The sequence below is a fragment of the Apodemus sylvaticus genome, chromosome 20 (assembly GCF_947179515.1).
Source record: "Apodemus sylvaticus chromosome 20, mApoSyl1.1, whole genome shotgun sequence".
In the NCBI taxonomy this organism is placed as follows: domain Eukaryota; kingdom Metazoa; phylum Chordata; class Mammalia; order Rodentia; family Muridae; genus Apodemus; species Apodemus sylvaticus.
Window position 1 is genome coordinate 2,383,812 of NC_067491.1, and position 16,644 is coordinate 2,400,455.

Below are 16,644 nucleotides of genomic sequence, written 5' to 3' on the forward strand. Positions count from 1 at the left end.
CCTAATGACTAATGATGTTGAGCATTTCTTAAGGTGCTTCTCAGCCATCCGAATTTCTTCAGGTGAAAATTCTTTGTTTAGATTTGTACCCCATTTTTTAATAGGGTTATTTGGTTCCCTGGGGTCTAGCTTCTTGAGTTCTTTGTATATATTGGATATTAGCCCTCCACTATGTTCACAGCAGCCTTATTTATAGTAGCCAGAAGCTGGAAAGAACCCAGATATCCCTCAATGGAGGAATGGATACAGAAAATGTAGTATATATACACAATGGAGTACTATTCAGCAATTAAAAACAACGAATTCATGATTTTTTTTTTAGGCAAATGGTTGGAACTAGAAAATATCATCCTAAGCGAGGATCACAAAAGAATCACAATCACAAAAGAATATACATGGAATGCAATCATTGATAAGTGGATATTAATTAGCCCTGAAGCTCTGAATACTGAAGATACAATTAGCATATCAAATGATTCTCCATGAAGAAGGAAGAAGAGGGCCCTGATCCTGGAAAGGCTTGATCCAGTATTGTAGGAGAGTACCTGGACAGAGAAAAGGGAGGAGGAAAGATAGGAGAATGGATATAGAAAAGAGGACATATGGGACATATGGGGGGGGGGGGCTGGGAAAGCGGAAAGCTTTTGGAATGTAAACAAAGAATATAGAAAATAAAAATATATTTTAAAAAAAGATCTACAAGAGTTACATAAACACAATTAAATTTCTAAGGCTATAGTTAAAATATTTCTATTTTTTATTCAAAACCATTTCATAATAAACTACATGAAGCTTCACAGAGACAAATTCAAGTAATTACATATGTCACTTAGGCTGCATATACTTACATAAACATGGTGATATTTCTGAATTCTGCTTAGAATTCAGGAAAAAAGGATTAAAAGTAAAACATTTAACTTCTTGAAAAGTTAAGTTGAGTGGAAATAGTCTGATATTCAGACACTCTGATATATCAAGATGCTGACTTGAAATCGTTCATAAGAAAAAAGTAATATAAGAATAAAAGAGGGTGGTTGCCATAGACCCTACTGTAGTTAAAGGTAGGAATGCTGATTAATGAGAAAAAGAACAAAAAAACCAAAACAACAACAACAACAACAACAACAACAAAACCACTGAACCAACTTTTAAAAACTGCCACGGCCAAAGCTTCACCAGGGGTGATAACCAGATACTTCACTGCAAAGAGAGAGAAACTACTATAAAGATGTGCCTAGGAGACAATGCAAGAAAGAATTTAAACAAAATTTTCAGAACAAGTTCTAAATTCTAAAATTATCTCTACATACTGATCAATAGTTGGTTTGGCATATATGAAGAATAGGAACCACAACCATCCATGGCTTAAATCAGGAATAGACACTCCTCTTAGATTATTGGGTCTCCGTGCTGTCTCTCTAACTTTATATAACTGGTATTCTATGAAATTACCTCTAAGGGACAGTCTTTTCTCTTCACTTTAGTTAAGTTAGTAATGTTAAACAGCTTTACACTGGCCTTGAGTTACTAATATCTTGATTATTATCTATGACTAGCAATCTCCATTAGTCAAATTATATGTTTCCGACTTACGAGTATGTTCTTAAGTTTTAGCATCCTTTTTATATGAAACCACTTGACAAATTACCATTTCTGAGACAATAAAAAGACAATATCAGCACCACAGATCTCTTTCTGACAAGAATGGATTAGAAGAATGATGGTAAAAGCATTAAATCTTATCTACACAGTTATTTTAAGGAACAGAGCACAAGATAGCATCCTCTTCCATGAAAACAGGGTTTATAAGGCAAAAGCTAACAAGTTTTATCCAATTCTTCTAATCTCCCCATGATCATCACCAAGGGATGTGCATCTATTTGTTCTGCCACTGTTGCCTCTATACACAAAATGTAGCCTCCTTTACCTTATGCATCAATTTTGATTGCATGTAATTAACAAGGATGTAAATTTTATTGACAAGAATGGATTAGAAGAATGATGGTAAGGAAGAAGATATAGTGGAATGAAGAAAGGAAATAAGGAGGGGGGAGAGAGGAGACTGCTAAGAGGGGAATGTTCTCTGGGATGGGAGACTTGAAAAAGTCCAAGCCATTGATTGGAGGATGAGAACAAAGAGGAAGAAAGATTGAATTCCTCCTTACATCTGCTTCTAAGCTGTCTACCCGAACCCATGGATTATAAAGACTAATAAGTAATTCATGGAGCAATGTGAAAAATTATTGTTATCTAAACGTAAAAACACTAGTGATGATTTGGGGATGTAACTCAATGCAAGAAGGTTTGCCTACCACATGCTGAGGTCCTCACTTCAGCCCCCAGCACCAGAACAAATCCCACTTAAGAAGATTTCTGAGGCCTACAAGTTTTGTTTCTGCCTAGAATGACATCTCTGCAATTCTTTCCTAGAATGAGAATAAACTCCAAAGATTCAACACACTCTAAAACACAGGCCATAGCATGGGCAAACACTGGCCGTAGCTACACATGGGACAGTCAGAAAAAAAGCTTTCTGAGATCCACATCTCTTTACTGTCATTGGTTTGTAAAATAGAAACTAAAACATAGCATAGAACCTTGGCAAAAAGTAGATAGACCATACAGGTTATATAAGAAAAAAGGGTGTGTGTATGGGTATGTATGTGTGTGTGTCTCCTATTTGATTTATGAAAGTTTCAACATCTATTTTCATAATTGTAGTTAAGACATTTCTATATCAGCTTTAAAATTTTCATATAAAAGCATAATAAATATAGACTAGGAAGGGATTATACTTATGGGAAATTTTCTTTTGTAAGGCCCATTACCCAGCTTGTTTTAAACTGCAGTTTTGACTTCATAACAAATTATTTGACAAACAGCAGAACCCAGAATCCTATTAGAAAGGGTTACTTCAAACAGTCAGTTTAGGACTGGAGCTAGACCCTTGAGGGTACACACACACATACACACACACACAAATACATGTGTATGCCTGCGTGTGTATGTGAGAGAGAGGAGAGGGGGAAGGAGAAGGAGAGGGACAGAGAAAGACAAAGACAGAAACAAAGACAAAGAGAAACAGGAGCAGAGAGGAGATGAGAGGAGAAAAGAGGAGAGGAGGGAAAAGAGGAGAGGAGAGGAGAGGAGAGGAGAGGAGAGGGGAGGGGAGGGAAGGGGAGGGGAGGGGAAGAGAGGGGAGGAGAAAAGAGGGGAGGGGAGGAGGGAAAAGAGGAGAGGAGAGGAGAGGGGAGGGGAGGGGAGGGGAGGGGAAGAGAAGGGAGGAGAAAAGAGGGGAGGGGAGGAGAGGAGAAAAGAGGGGAGGAGAGAAGAGGGGAGGAGAGAAGAGGGGAGGGGAGGGGAAGGGAAGAGAGGGGAGGGGAAGAGAGGGGAGAGGAAGGGAGAAGAGGGGAGGGGAGGGGAAGAGAGGGGAGGGGAGGGGAGAAGAGGGGAGGGGAGGGGAAGGGAGAGGAGAGGAGGAGCTTAATGCAGCATAAAACACATTATAAGGTCTGATTGCCAAGAGGCTCAGAGACATTTAGAACAACCTGCCTAGGTCCAGCAAGTTGGTGACTGGGACAAGAAATCAAATCTGCTTTTCCTGCCCCAAAACTCCGACAATAATGTATATGAATGTCCCCAAGCAAGGCCGCTACTTCTTCTTGCTCCCACCAGCCATACAGTGGGAAGGGCTTAGCTTTGCCACATGTCACAAGCCCATTCACAGACTGATTACCAAGTGACTTCAAGGAAACCAGATTTTGCTCCTGTCAGACGTTAAGTGTATCAGTTCTTCTGGTTGAGGTTTAAATGGCCTAGGTGTCAGCGCTCTTCCTTAGAACAAGTATATACTTCTATCCAAGCTTCTCATTACAGGGCTTACCTGTCAGGAAAGGTTGCTGACACTGAGATCTGAAACACACAGAAGCCTCTGTTGTGCCTTCTTTACTGACCTTTAGAGTGGTCTCCAGTGTGTAATCCCTCAACAGATACAGTAGACCTGAAAACATTGATTATAAATTCCTTCTCATTAAAAAAAGGTCGCAACTACAAAACTCCAGAGGCATTAATACTGCTGGAGAACCCTGAATGGAAACAGAAACATTCTCTGCTTTTGCCAGTGCCATGAACCTAAGCAGTTAAATGCCCCATACTATTACTGTAGCACGAGATTTTACTAGGTTACACTAATGGACATTTGGAAACCTTTCCTAAAACTCTACAAGTTTAGAAGTTTCTAGGACCGAAACCCAATGTGTTGTAGTAACTTCAATTATTATCCATATCCACAAAAAAGGATCATCAAAAAACCCCACATGGATTCAAAAGACAAACGAGAGCAGACCTGAAGCCCCCCAAGGTAGCTGTGATACAATTCTGTTTCATTGATAAAACAGCAGCTTACATCAGAGATATATTATCTCACATTTCCTTATGTATATATGTGTATATCTGTAGTATCATAGAACCCTCAAAAATCAATGACACAGGTAGGGTGGGGGGATATTTTCATCATAGCTATTTATTGTCATAGAAGTCAAGGCCTGTTGCATAAGAATTTATGCAAGCTGGTACCGGAAAAAAGGCGGTATGTGAAGTCAAGGAGTTGAATCTTCTAAATCAAAACTCAGTTCTTTCTATTTTTCTTGGTATCGTGAAAGGATGTCCAAACAGCAGGGTATTATTTAGTCCTATAAGATATAGTTTATCTTTCCTAATTAATACTCAGATGGTCATGATCCTTGATAGTACTAATGAAGAGGTTTCTAGGCCCCTCCTTTGGAACAACAAAACACAAAGGTAGAGAAACTGACTGAAAAATCTCTCCAGCCTTTTTCCACCCCTGCCTACTGACCCATCTCAGTTAATGGCAGTACTAACAAAGCCATAATGCAAACATAAAGCCCACAAAACAAAGCAAGGTCAAAAACTTGATTTGCTCTCTTTATAAAAAGATCTGTGGAGTACTGAGTATCCCTGATACCTGCCCATTAGGACCTACTGTCACACAACTCACCCAGGCATGCTTCTGAAGCAAACTTTCCCTGTTTTTATCCTTGGCATGTGGAATAGCAAACTGGTAAAAGTAGCATTTACTCTGCCATTGTCTTGAGCCTTATAAATCCAAAAGATTCTAATCATCCAGCCCTTGGCTTAACAACCAATCTTAGCAGGGGCTTTAGAGGGAGTGGCCTACAGGCCTACAGGCCCTGCTGTTTCCTGTAAAGGACAAGGTCTGAATACCTGGAGCCAGAACTGCTGCTGAAGGTTAGGCTTTACAAAGCAATGTGCATTTAGAAGGAGGGAACCCCTCAGCATGTCAGCCAAGGGGTTCCCAGGAGGAGCCACCACAGGCTTAGTACAAAAGGAAGTTTACTGGGGGAAGGGAAAGGGACCAGGAAAAGGGACAGAGGCAGTGAATAAAGGAAAACAGAAAGACAGAAAGAGAGAGGAGGGAGGAAGAGAAGAGGCCAGCTGGCAACAAGTGGAGGAGAGAGAGAATGAAGGAGAATAGGAGATGGAGAGAGAGAGTGAGAGAGAGAGCGCACACACACACACACACACACACGCTGGTGTAGCTGAGCAGTTCTTATACTCCATGTTGGCTCAAACCTACAGGTAGCAGTTGGCTGGAGCCTGGCAGAATTGTCTGTAAGCCGACAGAAGGACCCTACAGGTCTACTTGAATGTTTTTGGAGCAATAATGTTTTAACTAAATAGAATAAATACAATTAATCAAGTGTTCATTGGAAAAATTATTGTAACCAAAAACCTACATATACTAAGTGCGTGCGTGCGTGCATGTGTGGGTGTGTGTGTGTGTGTGTGTGTGTGTGTGTCTGTGTATGAAAAAGGAAAAACACAAAACAAAACAGTAATTCAAAGGAAAAAGCTATCATAGAGCTTTCCTACCTACAGGTCCATGGGAGTGGATAATGCGAAGTGAAACCAGAACTCTGGGCTATCATACAAAGTCTCCCCCAAGTTTAAAGGCTCAAGGTTTTATCTCCTCAGTGTGGAAAGAACTCAGCCTTGTGCACACAAAGCAAGCCCTCTGCTGAGCTACACCCCAACTCCTCACACAGCTTTAAAACACTGTCTGGGCAAACTAAACCTACCTTCAGGCTGGTCCTGGACACTCTGTTCTGGGTTCCTGGCTTCAAAGGAAAACATCAGTGTGTGAGAGATCAGAGGCAGCAGACTACCCTCAAGAAAGCAAGAAGAACTGGGTGCTGGTGGGGGTAGTGACAGGAGCCTTTGATCCCAGCACTTTTGAGGCAGAGGGGGTCAGTCTGTGAGTTCAAGGCCAACCTGGTCTACAGAGTGAGTGTGAGCTAAGACTACACAGAGAAACCTGTCTCTAAAAAACAAAAACAGAAATGTAAGAAGACAATGTAATTTCTTCTCAGGGTTCCTGGGAGTCGATGTATGAAGGCTCAGCAAATTTCCCACAATCACACTAGTGCAGGAGGGGGAAAAAAAAAACCAGTTCCCTAGCCAGCAGAGAGGGAAGCCTATGGACCTAAAGGAACACTAACTGAAGGATCTGTGGGCCTGATGGTTTCTTGAATCTTGAGAAGCCTTAACTGATGGGTGCAGCTTTCACACAGAAATCTCCTGTACCTTAACAAGTACATATGCCTCTTTTCTTTGGAGAAGCATGTAAAAGAACTATACACAAGAATTCCATAAGAAGTTGCAGGAGAGTTACAGCATGCATGGCTAAGACCACTATCTCTGCTGCCTCCAGAGCTCTGTTGGGTAGCTAAAAAGAAAGGAAGGGGCCAGCAGTTAAGTGCCCTTAACTAAATTCACACTCGGCTATGCAATGGGCTGCAGATCCAGGATACCCTTGTCTATGGCTTCCTGAGTCACACCTGCCTGGCAGACAAACTCTGGGTAGCTGTGAGAGATGTGGGCTTGGAGCCTGGCAGGGACAGCACTAAGGTGTCTTCATTGCTCCATCTCAAAGAAAAGCTACATAAAACCAGGGAACACTACCCACCACAGTCCCATCTGTCTATTTTCAAAGACCTGGGATCTTCTGTATAAATGCGAGGGCCTCAGCCTGAGAGCTGGTCTTACATCAAACAGAAAGCAAGGCCAGCAGGCAGTTCCAAGCCCAGCTGTTTCCCAAGCTCATGGTGCAGGTGTGAGATCACCCCCAGGAACCTCACCTGCCTGCAGTTTGTTACCTCAATGTCATTACCACAGACAGAGATGTGTTGGGGGTTTTGTTTTACTTCACACCAGGGGGAAGTCATTTTTGGAATTTTTCATCTTAAATAGTTCTTTCTTAAATGTATGTGACACATATTCCTCATAGGACTTAATAAAATAGATATTTCTCAGGACTGCAAAGTGAACTACAGCTGCACAGATTAAAACAAAATTTATTTACTTTTTTTGTTAAAAAAAATTCTGGTTGGAATCAAAATACAGGATTAACGAAAATTTCTGGAAACCTTAAGAACAAATAAAAAAATGAAATATTCTCAGGAAGTAGTTTTAACATACTATTAATTTATAGAACAAAGCTAGCCAAAGCTAACAAATATTGAGCAATATATCCTGGTATTTCTTTTTGTTACATAACAAAATAATATTTCAAAACATATTTTTAAAAACCTTTTCTTTCATGATTATCATCAGAAAAACAAGCTGAAAAATCATTATCCCCGGGTTCCTGAAACACTTAACTTGATAGGCAGGCATGGTGGTAAAGGCCTGTCACTCCAGCACTCAGGAGCTCAGGGTGGCAATGTCCCCAATTTCGAGCCAGTCTGTGAGTCCCTGTCTCCAAGAATCCAGGAGAGACAAGCAAATTTTTTTCCTAACCTGACATGTCTCTAAAATGGGCTACAGGCTACAAAGGTTCTGATTGCTGCTACAACGTTCCCTCATAAACACAAAGCAAGCCCGTTTCCTAGCAAGAACTTTGGATGACTAGTCAGGAAATACTATTCTTGCATGTAACCTCAAGCACATGAAAACAGATACAGGTTCTTTCACTTGGTTATTCTGTTTTATGATTTAATTTTTTGACTTGTTTTATATATGAGTATATATAGACTATGTAATTAAATATATGTATGAAAACTAAACACATTCCCTATCCATTAAATGTTCAGAAGAGGAAAGAAAAGTGATAGGAATGTGGTTTTCATCACATGCTCAGGTGACTTCCCAGATCTCCTTGTCACAGTGAGAGTGTTACAATGACAAGAAGGAACAAACCTTGGGGACCCTGTAACCTCCCCAGACATGGTGTTCTAAGAGGATTTGGCTTGGCTTGCCTCTCCTGATTATGCACTATATCCTGGAAGCAGAGGAACGGTGACACGGACCACTGGACTGTGGACAATGTTTTCTAGTCCCAATTGCTCCAACTCCTCATTTACTATTTTGTGTGTTGCTCTGACACAGTAAGATGAAGGTAGCCGTAACTCCAGACAAGAGCATTAAAAAATGTTTTGCCTTTTCTAATTAGGTAAAGAATGCAGAAAAGCATGCATTTACAACATATTTAATAGACCAGCGTATATGTGCACACATACACATGCTTGCTGTTGCTGTCTCTGTCTCTCTCAGTTCCAGGGGCCTGATACGTCTTTATTGGCATAGGTACACAGGCATGTTAAGATTTACATAAAAACATTTTCCTTCATGTAGTGATTAATAGTTCACAACTCAAATATCTGAAAATCTAGAAAAATCTTACTATTAAAAATTATTTTGACCTCCACCAAAACTAGTATTAGCTAATATAAACAATTATTCCTACACCTTCCAAGTTTGAAATTAGATATCCAGAAACACAATGCAAACAAAGCAGTTCATATTTAAACTACCTCTGATGTTCCTTTTGTAGACTTCACACCGTGGGTTAACAGGTCACACTACAAAACAGCATTCCATAGATAACAGATACTGAGCAGATGTTCAAATAAAAAAATAAAAATTGTTTGTGAATTTTTATTTGGATACAACTAAGAAAAGTTATTATTATGCCAATTAATCAAAGAATATGTTAGGGGGTGGAACCTTCACATTATAATGATTCTTCTGTTCCAAACTTACCAAGACAAATAAGCCACGGATATCCACTAGGATTGAGGACTTTTTGACTACTAGTTCTAAGGCACCCAAGTAGATAAGGCAAATGACTTAGATATGATATGATAATGACTGTGCCTTATGATCTCAAAGGACACCAACAGTACAGATGGTAATTTCTACTGAGTCTACACACACCCTACTCATCAAGTCTAACGACTCAGCATAAGGAATGAGCTGCCACAAGAAGCAATTATGGGGAAGATCTCAAAAACAAAAACAAAACAAAACAAACCCAACAAATACAAAAAGACTAACACATTCTGTTGTCTATCCACTCTCCAAGTTATGAGATGCTCAAACAAATCTTGTAAATTACCCTAGGAATGACAGTCCCAGTTAATGAGGCAGTGGAGGCATGGATACCGATACAGTCAGTACCAAAAACAGCATTACACTGAAAAGCCCAAGATGCATACAAACCAACTCCCAGACTATACAATTGCCTCTTACAAATCCATCCCAGATAACTGATGCCTATGACAGAGAATATGTCAGTCACGTTCAGCAAAGCCCTGGTGTCTGGCAATAGAAGTTGTCCCAGCTAAAAAACTATTTAGAATTAGCAAAAGGAAAACATGTAAGTTTTTCCCGTGCTCTTTTCTAAAAGTTATTATCTTTCAATTAACTCCCTTCACTCATAATTTAGGATCTTCTGAATCAAAGAGATTCTTTTTAATCTCTATTTTAACAAGCTTTCATTTTCATTATTATAAATGGATGTCCGATTTTGATAACCAAATTCAGCTCACTCCCTATACTAAAGAAAAAGTACTGATAGCAGTGGAGGCACAAGTCTCAGCCTCCAAAGTCGGAAAGATAAAGTCATGGATTTTGAGCACATGGCTCTGAAGTGAGACTACACTAGTCTTGCCTCACTTGAGGTCGGACTGCCCACTCCTTACACCCCACATTTGAATCATCTCACCATGCTAACATTCTTCCCTAATCCTCCAATCAGAATTGCTAAAGTCAGCAGCTATAGGAGAAAAAGGTAAAGGAGGGGGGACGAAGATCCTTAGCACCAGTAGTAATGTAACACAGAAATAACAACATGTCAACACAATTCAACAGAGCATGTTCTACTGTTATACAAAAGGTAATAATGTGAGCCACAGATACAGATTAAAATCTTCTAGTAGTACCTGCTGGATAATAGTGGCACACATCTTTAATCCCAGCACTCAGGAGGCAGAGACAGGTTCTGAGTTCAAGGCTAGCCTGGTCGACCCTGTTCCAGGCTGATCTACAGAGAAAGTTCCATGACAGCCAGGGCCACAGAGAGAAAAGTTATCTCAATAAAAAATTCCTAGTAGCATATCTTTAAAAAACTGTTTAGGGCTAGAGAGATGGCTAAGTGGGTAAAGGCACTTGCATACAGCATGAGGATCTGAGTCTGAAGTATGAGAATCCATATAAAAACTGGGCAGACAGCATCAATGTCTCTAATTCCTGTACTCCTATGGGGAGATGGGAAGCATAGAAAGGAAAATTCTAGAAGCCCATGGGTCAGTAAATCTGGCATCCATAGTTGAAAACCAAGAGAGACCAAACAAGACACAAGATAAAATTTGATAACAAGGTTGCCCGCTGACCTCCATGTGTGCCCTGGCATCTGGCACCTATATTTACACATAAGAATTGGATAAACACATACAGACACATATATACACATCTCACATACACATGAAAAGTTTTAAAAGGCAATATTTTAGTACATTCTATTTAACTTACTATATCTAAAATTTTATTCCCATGGAAAATCAATAAAAATGAGATTTATTATTATTTTCATATCTCTAAGCTTTAATGCATTGACACCTCAAAAGCATGTCAACTTGGACCAGCCACATTTCACTGCTGAAGAGTCAGATGTGGCTAACAGCTCCAGAATTACGTAATACAGCCTTAGTCTGCTGGGTGCTAGAATAAATGCATTAAATGTATTGATTTATTTCCTCTTCACAATAATTCTGTAAGGGAAATATTACTATATGTTGTTATTTTATAGATGAGAAACCAAAGCAAGGATACACAATAATATGGTAGATACTAGAATCAAAAATCAAAGCTTGGTCTTCTGACTACAATTATTGTGATATTATTTATTAAAGAACTACTGTGTAAATGACTGTGTTCCTTGAAACAATCAGAAATATTTATCTTTCAACTTAATAAATGAAGACATGAGATATCAAGTCTTTACAAGGTAATCACAGGCCCTATGCTAACTAACTTATGTAGGTTAGTAAGAGCACATACTCCATTGCAAACTGACTAGATCCCTTGGCATAAAGAACCAACAAAATATAAAAATAGTATGGAGATTTATAGAAAATACCAATCCATTAGTACCAAAGATTCCTCATGAAAAGAGATGACATTGAAAATGGACTTTTATGCAGAAGTGTCGCTAAGAAGTAGGGTCCTCACTAACTAGCATACATGCAGGCCTGGGTTACGGCTCTCTGTCACAACAAAACAAAAGACAAAAAGACTTTAGAAGCTTAGGATGAAGTCTTCCATGGGCAGAGATGAGGATGCAGAGGGGAGAAGCATTGCGTTGTGCTGAAGGAATACATAAACCAAAAGTCATATGGCTAGTGGAGCAGATAGGACGGCAAATAGATGCAGTAGGAAAGCCATCTAAGGGCCACAGCATCCTACACAGCATGCTTGAGGAAAATGGCAGCATTAACAAACCTGATGCTTAAATAAAAGCTGTCTAGCAACAATGGGCAAGACTAACAGCAGTAAATAGTTTACACAATGAAGACCTGTGTAAGGGTATTGCTGCAGGAGGCCTGGATAGTAGATGTGAAAATCACAGCAGTCTGAATACTATAGCCATGTCAGGGATAAGCATTTCAACTCTTGGTGATGAGCAGTAACTGAATCGTTAACTTTGCTTGTAACATAATGCTCTGGTTAGCTGTAATATGTAGGTGGAGTTTTTAACCATCCCTTTTAACTTACACTCCCAGTATCTCTGTGTATCCAGCATCAAGATTTGTACTATCAGCATTGTATCTGGCTCTTACTTTGAAAGACGTCTTTCTATCAACTGAATTGTTACTGATTCACAGATTTGATGGAGGGACACTTATCTTTTAAGTAAGACAGAATTATCCTACATCTCATGTATCAACTCAAAGACAGATGTGGAATCTTAGGTTCTTATTTCTAATATGATTGAGCAATATTCCGAAAGAATTAATGGGCATATCTAAAATGCATTAAAGGAAAAGGTAAAAATGTCCCTACTGTTTCCTTCCATCGTAGCTGTATTTGTTTTTTTCATGATTAATTAAAACACACTTAAACTTTAAGCAAATCTTTTCACTTTCCTTCCTCTTACTTACCCCAGTGCTGTAGAGCTGCATACAGTTTGCCCTGGGTTAACGCTGGAGTGTAGCCTAATCACTAGCCTGATAATGTTTTGGCCAGGTAAAGCAGAGCAGTTATCCCTTGTGATGGAGCAATACTTAAGACTGTCCCAGCAAGATCTCCTTGTATTCAGCACTGATTCTGATGGCCACTTCAGACCCGATTTATGTTGGAAATCTTGAGTGTTTGCCATATTAGCACTGTCAGACTAGGACATGAACCTGAGTCAGGAGAGCTCAGATGTCCAGCCTGGCATGATGGCAGAGGCAGGATAACTCCATATCCAAGGCCAGACTGTCCTACACACTAGGACTACATGGTCAGTAGGACTTTGCCTCAAAAACATAAAAGGATTTATGCATAAAACCCAACCATCACAGAATATACTATAGGAAAGGGCCAGTTTATTTACAGATTTGGCATTTTATACTTCAGAATGGATATTATCTTCACTAGCACATAACTCATGGCTCCTCTTAGAAAGCACAGTATTTTGGTTATTAAATAAACACTTATGGAATATTTGTCATATGCCATGTTTATGCTAGGTTTGGTGATTCAAATATAAATAAAACATGACTCCTACCTCAGGGGACACTCTTGATGGCTGAGACAGATACAAAGAAATACAAAAAGGCTATTGTACTGGCCTATGAGTACCACAGATGTGGCTGCCACATATAATTTCTTACAGAACACACATGAAGGAAAACTAGTAATTTTGCTAGTCTGTGGAGGTGAGTAACATAACTTAGCTCTTACATAAGTCCCTCGTTGTACAAATGACTAATACAGAAAGGCCAGTCAAATGTACAGTTTCTAACACAGTGGACTAAATCTGGATAATGTTCTTATGTAAGACACTACAAACTTAGGGATTCTTTCTCCTAAAGTCAAACAATAATTTTCCCAATGGCTTATTCATAGAATATGTACCTAACGGCAACCTTATTTGTTTTCAATATTGCTGCACCTATCAGTACTTGTGCTAGTGAGTTACTGGGGACTCCATCTTCCAATGGTAAGTTTGAATTATGCTAAGTACTAATATAGTAAAGGCCACACTTTTTACTGGCCTTATTTCTATGTGATACTAAAATACCACCCAAAATGCAACTTGGTTTGAACAGTACCCTATATTAGAAATAAATTCCCTACATATAATATTAAGCTATAATTTTTAATAGCTATTTCATTAAATGACCACCTTTCTGAAGGGACAGGATCAAGTCTGATTAGTGCGTAGGGGTTCTAAGAGGATCCCATATAGGCCTATTTTAAATATGCATATACCTTTATTTCTGGCAACAACTGTTTCACTTCTTTTTACATCTATCACTATATGTGTGTCTCTTAGAATCTAGCCTGTATTTCTCTCTCAGTGATATGAATGAGAATGTTTGGGAGATCCACCTGACTCTATAGCCCAGAAAAACATGACCGGTTGTGTGCAATTTGAATTGAAAAGGTTTTGCAAACTGCTTAGTCAACAATTGCGGTACATATACCTACACACATGCATGCAATCACAATCCCACCACCACTTATAAAAGTCATCAAAAAGTGCAGGAGTGTTCCCCAGACCTCCTTCCCAATATCTGCAGGTACAGTCTCAAAATTCTTGTCTCAAACAGTCATTACCAATCCATCAATATTAATGAAGAACTGAAGCCTGTTTTCCATCTTTAATTTAGTCTAACCTCAAATAAGGAGCATGAAAGCTATGACAAAGAACTTACAAAGATCAAAAAGCTAGTTGATGACAGTCTCAGTTGGAAAAGCCCCAGATCTGTGCCTTCCGGTCCATACCACAGTGCCTACCTGGAATGCTTCTCATTTACCCTGACCTGTAGTGTTCCTTGATCTCTTCATGTCTGTAGGGACAATTTGGGGTTTCAGTTTCTTAAAAAAAATGCAGAGAGAGAGAAATATTATTTTTCATTTTAATACCAGGGGTGGAATATGGGGCCACGTCAGACTGTCCAGAGCAGCGGACTGTGATTTACTTTGTGCTCTAGCAGGGGCATGATTTTGCCAGCTGCAGTTTCTGCAATTATGTGATGTTTGAAATGCTTTGGACTTTTCAGAGAGAATATAAACACTAGAGCCTTGAGAGGCAGGGATGAGGGTGGTTGTTTGCTGTTAGCCATGGGTTTGTAAGTAGCCATGTGCAAAGAAGATACAAGAAGAAGAAATTAGATATCCTGAAGGCAAAAATCAAACTTGGACCAAGGAACTTGATGCCCTAAGCAGCAGGAAGTAGTCTAATGATAACGCTGCCCTTTCCCCTCTATTCCCTTTTTCTCTCCTATCTAGTGTTAGGAGGCTGAAAGGCTGGAAGAAATAGGATGGGGAAGGGTGAAAGAGAAAAGAACCCACAAAGTGGCTAACTCCACCTACACGTCTCCATAGTTTAACTCCTTACCAATTTCATTGTGATAGATACCTATGCACCCCAATTCTTTTTCTTTTAGAGAATGTCAATGTCCCTGGCATTGAAAGGGAAGAAACTTACCATCATTTCACACCTACGCAGGTAATGACTGCCCACTTAACCTAGCATTTCCCACTAAGCCATCAGCTATGACTCGGAAGCTTTCACAGTACTCTTTCTATTTTAAACAAAAACAGAAAAAAAAATGTGTTATAGTCAGAAGACTCAGGCAGAAGAATCAAAGAGTTCTTAGCTAGCTTGTGATACACACACACACACACACACACACACACACACACACACACACACAGTTTGTTTAATATCATGATGAAAAATAACTGCTGTGTCTGTATCTTTCCAGTTCATGCACTGAATAGAGCAGTACTCATCATACCTTGTCTGAACCTCAGAAAAGATGAAATTTGAAAATCCTTAAACAATGAATTTATAAAGTGTATCCAAAAAGATAAAATACTCCAAAGTAAAATGTTAATGAACAGACTTACATGCAAGATAAGTATTCCTTGCCAAGAGATGTATTTCCTACATTTATTTCTGTGAACCATTCCTTAATGCACATACTTCTAGAAAATTTGAAAGTGTTTGACTTCCTGTTTATTATTTTAACATATTAACTTATGCTGGTTGATTTGGGTTGTTTTGTTTTGTTTGTTTTTTTTTTAATTCTCATATATTGTGTGCCTGCTAAACTAGTACAAAATTTATTACTAAAACAAACTGGTATCACATCCCTCAGAATAACTCCTGTAAGTCTGATATTTCTGTACCCAGGATAAAAACAAGAAACTAATACATTCTTATCTCTTGTATCAGGCAAATGCCATATTCATTTTCATGTACATTAACTCAAAATACTCAAGCATAAATACTTTTTTGCCTGTTTTATAGAAAGAAGAAATACTGATCAAAAAGCGAAAGATATCAAAGTCCGAGCAGGAGTTAAGGAGGGTGTAATGGGGGTGGGGAACATACCAGAATTAAATAGTATTGGTGATGCTGTACTTTAAGATGACCCAATTTATGGCGTGTGATTATATATGTATGATAACTAATTCAATTCATAATCCAAGTGAAGGACATTTAGGAAGTCTTGTACCATTTTCAACTTTCTTATGGGTGTAAACTCATTTCAAAATTAAAGTTAATTTTCTCAAGTCATAACAGTATGGACATATAATATTAAAGTTGTAGGGTAAATTCTGTTATATTTTTCAAGCCACATGTAAAAACAGATAAAACAATGCCCTCAAGACTACCTTTCTTCAGTAGTAGAATTAATATTCAAATTCAGATCTTTGTTAGCTCCAAAGGTATCATTCCCTTTATTGTAAAGCCAAAAGTAACAGTACTGAGGTATCACTTAAAAACATAAATCTCTTCACTATTATACACATTTACATGACCCTTTCAGAAATAAAACTCTATTAAATAAATGTTTTAATGAAGATTTACACACATACACACACACACACACACACACACACACACACACACATATGTACTCTGTCTTCATGCACATCAGAAGAGGGAATCATAGAATCATATCCATGATTGTAAGCCACCATGTGGTTACTGGGAACTGAACTTAAGACCTCTAGAAGAGCAATCAGTGCTCTTAACATCTGCGCCATCTCTTCAACACAACCAAATGGGTTTTACTTAGAAACTCTAAAGTCTGTGTACTA